This window comes from Drosophila albomicans, chromosome 2R, assembly GCF_009650485.2.
Source record: "Drosophila albomicans strain 15112-1751.03 chromosome 2R, ASM965048v2, whole genome shotgun sequence".
Lineage (NCBI taxonomy): Eukaryota > Metazoa > Arthropoda > Insecta > Diptera > Drosophilidae > Drosophila > Drosophila albomicans.
In genome coordinates, this window is record NC_047631.2 from 8,953,339 (window position 1) to 8,966,963 (window position 13,625).

A 13,625-nucleotide genomic window follows, 5' to 3' on the forward strand; every position below is an offset into this window, starting at 1 on the left:
TGATATCATATCATACAGAGACACAGAGCAAACAATTACAACAATTGGAAATGCGTCCAAATAGCAGAGAGAAATTATTGCGCCGTATTTCATTTATTTGAATTACGAATGGCGAATCTAATTGCTGCTAATGAATGCAATAAAATCCAGAAATGCAAATTTAATTGTCATTAGTGTGATAAACAATAGAAAACAGGCGGCGGGCGGAGGTGTTGTCAGGGTTATCAATAGATTCCAGTAATCTACATACATACAATATATTATATGTTCTGTAGAGTCGTCTAAAAATAAATGTACAAATTTTTAGAGAATGAAGGTCAGAGCTGTCTGGCGATTCACTGATTAGCTGGACACAAATGGGAATGGAAAATGAGGTTAGCTAAAAGTTTAGTACAAACTTATTTTAACTGGCAACTGAGACTTAAGATTAATTGAGAGTGCCTCATTAAAAGTGTCCGAAAATCAAAATAAAATAAAAAATAATTAATTGTCACAAAGTCTTTGCTGCTGCATCCAGTTATATATTTAGTTTAGTTTTTAAAAGCTTCGAAGGACTTGAATACCCTAGCTGAGAAAGTAAAGGGGTGTATTGTAGATAGCGATAATCAAAGTGATTAAAAACTTTCAGTTTCCATCACAAAATTTAAAGTACAAAATATTTCACTGAGTATGTTATAGTCGCTGTTCAGTGTACTTATTTAATGTCATTTTATTTTTATTTCTCTTCCGTAAAGTGTACACTCTTTTCCTTCTCGACTTTACTTACCCCTTGGCGAATGCCAAAAAAACGCTAAACCCATTTTTTTAGGGTATGAGGGAAAATGGCGAAAACTTTCTCGTCTGCTCTTGATGCTAATGATTGTTTGATGTGCCCCCAGCGCCAAAGTAGACTTCAACGAGAAGGAAATGAATGGTGAAGGGGTCAGGAAAAATGGGGCTGTGCAAACGTATAAAAAAGTGAGTGCTGACGCGCAAAGAAGAAGCAGGAGAAGGAGATGGAAAAGGAGAAGGAGATGGAGAAGCATCGAAGCATTGAAGCTTAAATAAATACGACGACAAACTGCCGAAACAACTTGCACTGTAAATTTGGTCATCGTTGTGCTTCTGGTCGCTGTCCCTCTGGGACTGTCCTTTTTGGTGTGTCCTGCTGCGGAGGATATGCAAGTTCCATGACAAAAGTTTCGTAATTAAAACGCGGCCAGTGCCAATTTTAAAAGCCGTCGGCTGCCAGGCTGGAGATAGATTCTGTGCCGTACTCTAAATCAAACATTTATTTTTTCCCAACTATTTTTTTTGCCCGCACCCCAAAAGTGGAAGTTGTTAACATAGATTTAGAGTAGTTGCGACTTTTAAACTTTATTTTATTTCATTTAGTTTTTAAATTCGCGAATTAAATGACATTAGGGGCCAGAGTGCCTGAATCGCTTGAACCCTTCATGACATCAAAGTTTCATTGATCCATCTTAATAGGTAAACAAGTTGGCAACCTTTCAAAAACTTTACAAACTTATTCTTTGCGTGTTTATTCTTGAAAAGGGACACCGAAAATTCTCTCACCTCTTTCCCTATGATAATTTCCTAAGCACACACACACATATGAAAGTATCTGCTTTCATTGTGAGTTGAACTTTTGTTGCTTGGGAACTTTGAACTTTGACAAAACCTTTGGAGACTCGCTAAAAGCACTTAAACACACACTTAACCCACAACACACTAAGCGACACAACTAACATAAAACTATCACTTTAAATGATATAATGACCACAAGCAAACAAACAGACAGACATACTACAACGGTATAAATACCGATTACACAAATTAACAACACGTACAGAAAAACGAATAAGAGAGAGGGACAGAGAGAAAGAGAGAAAGAGAGCAGAACTCAACCAGAGGTTTCTAATTAAAAGTTACAACCCCTCACATGGAGTCAGGTTCATGTCCATTTCCTTTCCCCTTGCTCCATTTTGGGGGTATTTTCGGAGTATGCAAAAATATTGTTGACAACATGAAATTAATTTTACCCTTGAGAGTTCCTTTTGCTTGGGGTTTTTATTTTTTTGTGAATGAGTAATAGGGGTAAAATTCACACATGCGTTGGAATTCATAACTGGCTACTGCTCTGGGGACTACACTGTATTCATTCGCATTGTTGGGGTCCAGTGGTATAAGGTACATTCGTCTGGGGGCTTGTCTGGGGTATTTTGCGTAACATGTTTGTGGGGGGGAGGAAGGACAGGAAAACAACAAGTCAGCGAAGCAAAAGCAATTAGAGTCTGGCTAGCGATAAGCCACGACATCAGCATCAGCAACAGCAACAGCAAAAAACAACAAATCCACTTGACTTTCTACTTTTTAGTAGTTGGTATGATTTGCATTCATGTGGCAGATTCTTGACTGCTTTCCAGTTTCGCTGCAAACAAATTGCAAACCGTTTTTATCATCTGCAAGCTAAACGCATACCATTCATTAGTTATGACCATTTAGCAGAACCCATTTAGTCAAAAAGTTTAGTACTTCCATGACCACATTTTGGAAACTGTAATAAACTCTTGAACTACTTTTGATGTGACCGCTTTTCATGTGTTGACGTGCGTCAGCTGGGCCTGTTCATAAAATATAAACCAGACCTCAATCCAATTTGTACAATTTATTTTCATTAGCTTAAGTCTTTCTAGATATATGCTTTATTAAATAATGCGTGAAATATAAATAATAGGTTTCAGTATTTAAAGATATTGAAAAAAAAGAATTTTGAAAAAAATATCAAATGAATAAATGAGTAAAGGGAAATATATTTATAAAAAGAAATAAAGAATAAAAAAATACAAAATTAAATAAAGAATGAAATAATAAAATAATAAAAAAACTAAAACAAAAAAATAATAAATAAACAAACAACAAAAATAAAAGAATAAAAAATAAAATAATTAAAAATAAAAGAATAAAAAATAAAAGAATACAACAATTAAATATATGAAAGAATCTAAAAATAAAAAAAATGAAAGAATAAAAAAAATAAATGGAAGAATAAAAAAGATAAAAGAAATGGAAGAATAAAAAAGATAAAAGAAATGGAAGAATAAAAAAGATAAAAGAAATGGAAGAATAAAAAAGATAAAAGAAATGGAAGAATAAAAAAGATAAATGAAATGGAAGAATAAAAAAGATAAAAGAAATGGAAGAATAAAAAAAATAAAAAAAATGAAAGAATAAAAAAATAAATGAAAGAATAAAAAATAAAAGAAATGGAAGAATAAAAAATAAAAGAAATGGAAGAATAAAATAAAGTAAAGGAAATAATAAAAAGAAGGGAAAGAATAAAAAGAAAATAAAAGTAAAAGAAAAGAAATAAGTAAAAAACTAAAATAAATTAATTTGCATCGGCCGGGAATCGAACCCGGGCCGCCCGCGTGGCAGGCGAGCATTCTACCACTGAACCACCGATGCTTTGTTGCTCATCTCCTCGCGAAGCATGAATAAGTATTAGCTATCTATCGATAGGTTTATTTTTAGACAAACCGGTCGACACAGGTCTAATCAACTTTTACCAATAGTCAAGGCATTTGCTAGTATGAATAGACGCTAAGTTCAGTTGATAAGACAATTCAGTGACCAACACACAAAACCGCAATTGAGAAACTATAACGAATTTGATAAGCTCGCATGAAGTAAAACATCTCATACATATATATAAAATTTAATTATTCATTATTCCTAGAATTTATATGAGTGGACTTGTTATTGTTTATTTGCATTTGTGTGATTTGAATTATCGTTTTAATTCTCTTGAAATGTGTCGTAAGTATTATTGATTTAAGAAACTTGTTTTTTGCAATCGAATTTGCAATTTAAAACAAAATATAATGATGAAAGGCACTTCGCAAACCAAATAACATGAACGCAACTTGCAAAACAATAGCAGCAAAAATTTAACTATGTATTATAAATTGCGTAAATTGCAAGAATTGTAATAAGATACTGAGACAGCAACTGAGGCACCGACTGACAAAGATTGAAGCCAGTGCAAAGGCAAAAGGAGAGAGAGAATGTGAAACAAGAATGGCAGCAGCAAAAAAAAAAAAAAAAAAAAAAAAAATAGAATGCAAGAAAACAAACATTAAGCGTAATTAAATTCCAAGCAAATAAATTAATAGAAACATGAAAGTAAAGTACGACAGCGAAAAATTTAAGAAATAAATGCAGACAAAAGAATTTAATTTAAATGTAAATGAGCACAAAATTAAAAACAATGCAGACAACTGAAGGAAGGCGAAACGAGCCTCCCACATTGAGCATAAAAACAGTTTGCTGGCTAATTTGTGTGTGACTTTTTAATTAGTCCGATTGATGGCTGGCCAGGCCGACAGGTTTTGGCAATTATACAAAATGGTTGTGGCCGCCTGGCCTAAAAATCTAATCAAATATATAAAATTGTAGTTGAAATCTGCATAATAATGTCAAACATGTGAGTACTCCTAATAACGCACAGATATTACGTATACGAGGCTGTGCTTTATGCTCGTCCTCGGTCTGGTTGCAGTCAAATTTGGTTGGCAAAAAGGCTAACGGCATTGTGAATAACGACTATCACAATTGCTGTTGTCGTTGTCGTTATGACATGGCTCGTTAAGTCAATTGCGTAATTAGTATTCGCCAAGCAGATCCAGCTATCAGAGGAGAATAATCCCATCTCTAGGCCCGCACTCAAACTAATTGAAATTAGTCTAAAGGCAAGCATCAAAATCTTCGAAATGAAAACATGCCCAACTTGTAGCTCAAACTAAACTTAACCCTCACTCTCTACTTGCTTCTGCTGTAACTTGTATACGATTATAACTCATAATCATACCCTAACACAAAAGGAAGGTGAATGATAAAGAATTTGATGATGGTAATGCATGAATTCAGTGCTGCATTTTCATAGAGCATTTATGTTATATGATGGTCTGCAGCATGTATGTAGGAGCATTCTGCAGTCGGCTTTCATTATTATGTTAAGACCTAATTTAGTTTTACTAATGCGCCATGAGATGATGCTGCATGTCATTAGCATTTGCAGTTGCCATTTTGAGATTGGAAACGACACAGAACAGACTGTCTGTGCCCTCGACTTGACTGCATTTCCACTGCGCAACAACAGTTGAGTGTGGTTCGCATGTAATTAAGAGAACCCACTAAGTAAGTGCTTGGCTTCCAGTCGCATTCATTATTAGCCGAGCTTATCAATGTTTTCTCATTCAATACGCTGCAAAATTGTGAAACTAATAATATTTATTGTTGAATCGAAAATGTAAATCCTCTCAATAAGACACTGTCTTTGTCTGCAAATTGTGAATTATTTCGCTCATAATTGAAGTGAAGCAGTTTTCAACAACATACTTATTGCATATACACATACGAGTGTGCAAATGAAAATACTCAATGCTTAGCTCTATGAGATTAAGTTATTATTTTTGCATCTATGATTAGTAATTATATTTTACCTTTATTTTATTTACAGGTAAGCCAAATTGAAATTTGCTCAGCTGCAGCTAAAATGGTAATGTTAAGTTTTAATAATTTACTTGCAATTTGTGGAAGTGCTTATTACTCAGAGTGGAGACATAAGCAAGAAGAAAAATAAAAAGAGTTAGATAAGTTAAATAATGTGTGGCGTTGTAAAACTTAGAGAAACACACAAAGGAAAATAATAGCAATTAAGAAGGCTACAGTCGAGTGTGCTCGACAGTGAGATATCCGTTACCGATTTAATATACTAATTCAATATACATCAAAAATATATACTTTATGGCGCAGGCACAAAGTTATAATACCCCTCTACTTTAAGATTAGTGGGTTCAAAAAAAAGCTATAAGTGGCAGAAAATATTTGAATTAAACTCAGCGAGCTAATTAATTTTTTTTTATTACATACTGTTGATAATGGGTTTAAAAATCGAATAATAACATTTTTCAAGAAATTATATACTTTATGGCGCAGGCACAAAGTTATAATACCCCTCTACTTTAAGATTAGTGGGTACAAAAAAAGGCTATAAGTGGCAGAAAATATTTAAATTAAACTCAGCGAGCTAATTATTTTTTTTTGATTACATGCTGTTGATAAATGGTTTAAAAATCTAATAATAGCATTTTTCAAGAAATTATAGCTATTCCAGCGCAATCCCTTGAGAATAATAAGCTCATACATTATTTAATTTTATTATTGCTTTCAATGAATAATGGTCAATTTTGCGGCTTATCAAACGAAATAACATATATGTTTGTATTAATTTATTATATCGTTGACTCAATCAATGTTCCGCTTAAAATATTACATTTTTCATGTTCGTTTCGTAATTCGAAATTATAGAGGGCTTCGTGTTCGATTACAACTAGGAGTGAACTATTTTGAAGTCACGCGCAAAACTACTTAGCTACTCGGTGATAATTTCCCCAGTGGTAATTACACACACACAAAATATTTGAGTCGCACATCAATTGCCGGCGTATTCAACAAATGAATGCGCAATATCGATACGTCAAGATTATATAATTACAGAATTCTAAATGCCCTTCCACGGAATATATTTCTATCGTTTGTGAACTCTGCGCTTTTCAGAGTCAATTTGTTTCTCCCAACAAAATACATAATGCATAATAAAGTCTGTCTCGGGCTTTCGTGTGTAGCACATTTCATGACAAATTTATTAGGCCCTCGATGGGTGTGGAAAATACAGTTTCTATTAGCGTTCAATTGAGTGCATCTAACTGTTGATGAGCGTGGCACCTGTTAATTGAAATGCTCTAGTTTTTGAAAATGTAAAAAAACGCGACACTTCCAGCTTCATTAGCTTGTTTCTTTCTGCAGTTGACGCGCTCTTTTTTTTTGTTTTTTGGGGAATTATCCATAAATCTTGAACGTAATATGGCTCATTAGCATGGCATTTGTGCGTAAATTGAAAATTATTTAGCAAATTGAGTTTTGTTATTTATCGAATCTTTACGTATCTCTGAGATACTTTTTGCGCCTGGCACTTCTCAAAAGTCATCTCAGTGCGCTAATTTGTGTTTTTCATTAGCATCGCTCTAATGTGTTTGGTCACCGGAACGCTTTGTAAATATTTCACGTATTTTCTCTGCTTCTTTGCGAGCATCTCAGTCTGCGCTGTTAATTTCACTGATTACAACATTCACTGCACGATAACAAAAAGTTCAGCAACCCAAAGAGTGTGTAAACAATTTGTTATGATCTACAAAATGTAGGGTAAAATCAAGACACTGCTCTTAATTGAGCTATATTTGTAATCGTATTTATTGGCATTTTGATTTTAAGTGTTGAGGGCATGAAAATGGAATAAATTTGTGTTTCCTTTAAATATTGTATAATACAAAAGTATTAGATATAGAGATTACTTTCTTACTTATCTTTCTATCACTAGATAAGTTAAGATAAACATATAAATAAATAGCAAAGCTGTTGCTGTAAAAGTTTATTGTATAATTTATAGTTGCTCGAATTATTTATCTACAATCTCGTACATTTTTATTGTATATAATTAAATTCATTTTTGTCTGATTATGTGAAATCCCTACATTAGATTAATTGCAATCGTGCTGGCAATCGTATTAAAATACTCATTAATTATCAGGAATTTCAAATCAGCTGCTGTTGTTATTATTATATTAGGGTATTCCCATGCCCGGGAAAAAAGCGAGAGATTAAATGTACAAATGCAGTCGAGTGTTGACTCTACGATCAGACGGTTGGCTATATAGCAAAGGTATTTATTTTTAACTCGTATACACGTATATTAAGCCTGTCATTAGCGCTTAAGGCGGGAGAGAAATGCAATAAAAATAAAAATATGTGCAAATTGCTGACTTTAATTTACGTGTAGATTTTATTTTACAACCGAACACACGTGAGAAATGCGTAAAAAACGCGATACAAAGCTCAGCAAAAAAAAAAATAAAGAAAATATAAATAATCTTTTTTTGTTTAATGTTAATGAACATTTTTTGCTCGGAAAGCCTAGAACCATTTCCGTTTCAATGACCTAAATGTGATAAAACGACATAAACTGATTTTATAAACAAAAAATGCAATTGATGCTGGAACTTTTTTAATATTACTTCAAAGGAATAGTTGATGGACGAAATCAGCTTTGTTAATTATAAAGTTTCACTTAATTGGTTTACTGACTTTGGAAAAGCCTTGACAAAGTTTTGCACAGATTTCAAATAATTTAAAAATACACAACAATATTTTAAACACTGATGAGTGGCCGCTTCATAACAACTTGTCATAATTCCATACACAAAAATAGATAAACAAAAAATCAATTTGTGGTCCAGAGATGGAAAAGAGCAAAGATTCAGATAAGACACAACTTCCGCTTATAAACACGTGCCACTTGACATTCAATTGAAAACTTAAATGAATAATACTTGTACCACGCAAAATGTTGAACAATTCAAGGTTGTCACTCCAAATACTTATTGTTGAGTTTATTTTTGGCAAATAATAGTTGTTATTTGTTGTACGTCTCTTCACTTTTTTTTCTACACTTTTAAATTAAATTTGAGCGCTGACTCAGAAAACTGATGGATAATTAAACTCACTGAAGATGAAGTGAACGGACCATGAAACGCATTTCAATGTCAATGAACATGCAAATGAAACTGTAGATAAAACTCAAGTGGCAAATGCCAACGTCACAACTCACTGAAAACTGATGCCACTTGGCTAGTTATAGAGCACAAAAGTGTGTAGATATATATATATATTTATATCAGAAACTCTTTTATGAGCTTGCTGAAAGGTCAGCTATTGAAGGAGTCGCGTTTGTCTGTCTCTCGATTGAATTGTGTGTAACTTGAAAATGTTTAAATATAATTAAAGCAAACCTCATGGCATGTTGAAGCTACTCAAGATGTTTGCTGGCTTTTGAAGTTGTCTGTGTCTGTTTCTGGGGCACATTATAATTGTGTCTTGTCGGTATCTCTTTGAGTTGTGTGTCTAAAGTAGCAAAAGTCGACTTATAGCCTTTGATCTTTGACTATTTGACTAACAACAGAACTTTCAAATTTATTCGAGGTCTTCGAAGGGAAATTACATTTAGCATATCTCAACCTGACGATTGATGTCACAATTAATATTGAATTTATGTGAACTCACAAAAATATTAAATATATTCAAAAAATATTAAAAGCCCCAAGCTGTTGGCTTCTAAAAATATACAACGTGAGTTGAGCACAGAAAACGCAGCTGATTGGTATTGGAATTTCTGGATCATGCTGTTAGCAATGCATTAAAACAAGTAATAAAAAGAAATATTAAGCAAGAAATATGCAAAAAGGAATTCGACATAGAAAAAGCGAGGCAAACGAAGAGTCAGCAATCGTAGATATTTCCATATGACCTGCTTTACTTTGTACCCCGATGTTCTCAGCGATGTTCAATCGAGTGAAGAGGCTGGCAGACACACATGCATATAGTACATGCATATAACAGATGAGTTTATGAACACCTTAGCACAGGGTGCAAGGCCTGTGGCATCAGGCATACCGTATATACACACACACATAGATTTTGTGGACAGAGGATGTGGCATGTTGGAAATGCGGCCAACAGAGAAACGCTTAGGTTAGTTTGTGCAATTTGCTGCACATTCTGTGCCTGATTTCAATTTCATTTGCCTTTGATGCCTTCATTTCAATTCGATTTTTGCACATTTGGCTTACACAATCCCTCATCAGCCAGCCCTCACCTTGTTCTCTATTTTTTCCATTTTTTTTTGCTGTCTCTCTATCTCTATTTCACCTTTTCTCTCGCATGATATGTGGCCACATTTGAAGTCGTCCAGGTTCAATACTGTCCGAGTTTTGCCACTCTTTTAATCAAATGAACTACACACACTGCAGCTGCAACAGCAACAGCAGCATCAGCCTCTTTGACTTGTTCCCAATTGTCGATCTAAAGCAGGAAATCGAGTAGCATGTTCAATTGGAGCCTTGGGAGTGTCATCTGTCAATGAAGTGTTGTCAGACTTTGTCGAACCTGAATTACTGGTATTCTTTACTTGCACTATTAACAAATGATATGTGCATGTTGAACAAGTGATTGAAGCGATTGGCGATAAATTTTCCAATTTATTTTGAATTTAGTTTATGCTAATTTTGGTATAAATTGTATATCATATTTCCAAATTAACGCAACAGCAATCTTTTAATGATTCATACTCTCAAACTCATAATTGCAATAAAGTTTCAATATTATTGAAATGTGATCTTAGCAAATCATGTTCCTTATTTTTACAAAAATAAACTTCAAAGCAAGCATGTTTTTATGCCTTTTGTGTTAATTTATGAACTAAATTATTTTTCTTATTTTTTTTCCAAAAATAAACTTTTCTATACTAGAGAAGCACGTTTTATACCAATTATATATATATATATATATAATTATATATATATATATATATATATATATATATATATATATATATATATATATATATATATATTCTCTAATTAAGTTTAAGTAAACAATGTTCCAAAATTTCCAAAATTACATTTTTAATTTATGTTACGACGTTGCTTATCAAATCCACACGCAAAGTATATGTTGCATTGTCCAAATATGGTAAGAGCAATTCCTCATTCTTTGTTGATATTAAGCGAATTACTCTCCAAACTCATATGCGGAATATTGTGCAATATTATGGTAACGAGATAAATTGAAATGGGATTTTTGTGCATCTTTTGTGTTGGTTTATTAAGTCTGTGTAAATAAGATACGCACCACAAAATGGAACTTCATCTCTTGCCCAGCGATTATGTGTGGTTAAAATGGAGTTATAGCTGCCTGTGGATAAGGTTACAGCAGTTACTACACACACTCTGCTCTCAGGCCGCAGACAGCGTGCACACATCCATTTGTTGTGCTGTCATACAGGCCACACGCACACACACGCACACATACGCACCACTGTCGCACACAATAAACTCATGAGAGAGGGAGATGCAAAAAAAAAAAGCAATTTCGCATAAAAGCCACAACAGACATAACCAGAGGAGCCCCAAAAATGGCGCACAAAATAGCCGCAGATTCATTCCCAATGACAGACATATGAAAATAATGCGTGACAAATTTTCAACGCAGCTTACACAATGGTCAACTGACCCCTAACTGACACCCTTAACCTAAACACAACAACCCCCCACCAACCAAAAAAGAAGTGCACCCCTTTTGGTTGGGCAGCGGATAACTGGTGAATAAGCCCACAAAATTTCATTCACCAGACTGGGAAATTAGCATATATGCTCCATTGTGTGAAGCAATTACCAAAACACAAAACAAACCTCACTCCCAAAACGGGTGAAAACACAGAGAGGGAGAGAGAGAATGGGAGTGAGAGAGCGATGTACCCCAAACCGTTTGGTGTAATCAGAGTCGAAATTGCATTTCGTGCAATTGGCTGAGCGAGATCAAGTGGCCATAACTTGAGCCGATGTGTGCGCATTTGTATCTGTTGCATAGCTTAAAGCCAAATTCAATTGTTTGTCAATCAACATACATGCATAAGCCATATAATTATGCCTCGGGCTATTTAAGCCCCAATTGCAACCCCTCCAAGACACGTTTGTCTTGTTTGCATTGCTCGTTCCCTTTTTCCAAAATTGTCCCTTAATCGACATTTACATATGTGTGAAAGTCGAGGGCTGCAACCCTTTTTGTGCTTAGCCGCAGCTCCTGCAGTTTAATGCTGAAATGTTTTGCGGTTAATGTCACATTTAAATGCATTGTCAATTGGCTTCTGAATGGCATTGCGCCGACATGTGTGTTTATTCCGTGAGAATCAGCTAGAGATTGAGAAGGAGAGAGCGAGAGAAGGAGGAGATATGTAAATTCCTCATATCGCATAATCACCAGAAATGTTTAATATGTTTCATTTTGTGTGAGACGTCTCTCTCATCACTTGACGCCCAATTCGTTTCGGGTTTTAAATTCAATTCGCTACTCCGTTAATAATTACTTTTTGACATTGGCCTGTAGACTAACGCTACCCTCTAAGGGTAAAAACATATTGTTTATTTTAAAATAATAAAACCTTATGGTTTGTTTCAAATTTCTAACCTGTCTTTAGTTTTAATTTACTTTAATAACACGTTATGTTGCAAAATATGAAATCCTTGAGCTTTTTCTCTCAACGAATGCAATTGGCATTGTACACTTATATTTTGATTGCTTTAAAATAAAAATACCTTGTGCATCAATATAAATCTTAAACTTGTTTTTAAATATTATTTTTAATGTGGGTTTCTTTAAATTTACTGTATTACATTTTAATGTGAAATAAAGTTAAAACAAAAACTGTCTCGCAATTTTAAATAAAAATCATTTTCATTATCAATTTCGAACTTATTTTTAAAGAGTATTTTTAGTAATGTTTATTTTAGGTAATTTTAATAAATTGCAATATGTGAAAATATTAAATCAGCAATTTTTGCTCGCAACAAATGCAATTAGTTTCCAGACGGAAATTATATGATTTAGTTATTATTATGACCAATTTTTTAAGCTAGACCAATCATACTTAACTTTATAAATATTTAACACAATTGATTGAAAATTGCCGACAACGCCTGTTGCAATTGCTGTTGTGAGTTTTATGATTTCTCTATTGTAGTTGTTGCTGTAACTATTTTGTACTGTTGTAGTTGTCGTGCCTAAAAGCCAACCACACACAATTTTGATATTTCGCCACTAGTTTGTGGCACATTTGTTGCAACATTTTTGCATAATCCATTTTGGCAGCGAGCTTTACTTATTTGTTTAGACAACAGCAGAGAGCATAGACGTCGGCGGCTGGAACTGAGATAAGCCCTGCTCCAGGGGCCAAAATAACAATGGTTGTCATATATACATATACATATATGTGTATATATGTGCAAGTTCCCGATGTCCTGTGAACAGGCTGTTGCTAGGGCTGGGATAAGCGAGGGCGGTAGTTGTTAGTTAAACTAGACCAAGTCCTTTATCAAAATGCGGCTTAAAATATTTTGCGCAAATATTTTTATGACAGGTGCACGAAACGCTGAAAATGTGTGTGTGCGTGTGTGTGTATGAGTGAGAATGTGTATTAGTGTCAACTCGTCACATCCAGTTGCCGTACGTATACGTAATATAACGTATACGTATGCGGAGTAGTTTTTTATGCATGAAGCGTTGTAGTGCCTAAAACCGTTAATGAAAGGCGCTCAACTTAATGGAGATTTATTGTTTTCCACGTGTTCAGCCATAAAGTGTTGTTGTTGCTGGTGTTATTCTTGTTATTTGATTGTTGTTGCTGTCACCTGGATAAATTTTCATTCGGTGACAATCTTCCTGTCATCATGTGTCATTGGGTTTCCTGTATCATACTTATACAATATCTACCACATATACATAGTTATTTTTATCGTTAATGTGCCAAGCACAACAAGAGTGATTTATGAACCGTTGGCCAAAATTGCCGCGAGGTTTTTGATAAGGTTTTGTGTCGGTTCTGTGAATATTGTTGGGATTGTAAATTAACCAAAATACGTGTCGGATTGCGTGACATTGTCTGCTTAATATCGAAAGCGTGAGAGATCAGG

General features: G+C 34.1%; 1 protein-coding gene and 1 non-coding gene across 4 annotated transcripts in view; one reads left to right on the top strand and one right to left on the bottom strand.

The window, feature by feature from the left end:
- LOC117574052 (furin-like protease 1) overlaps window positions 1-13,625 on the top strand; it is a 164,208-nt gene that overhangs the window by 41,765 nt on the left and 108,818 nt on the right. The gene's annotated exons all lie outside the window — the stretch shown is intronic.
- Window positions 3,380-3,450, bottom strand: Trnag-gcc (transfer RNA glycine (anticodon GCC)). Its single transcript has one exon. It is a non-coding gene; the product is annotated as a tRNA-Gly (tRNA).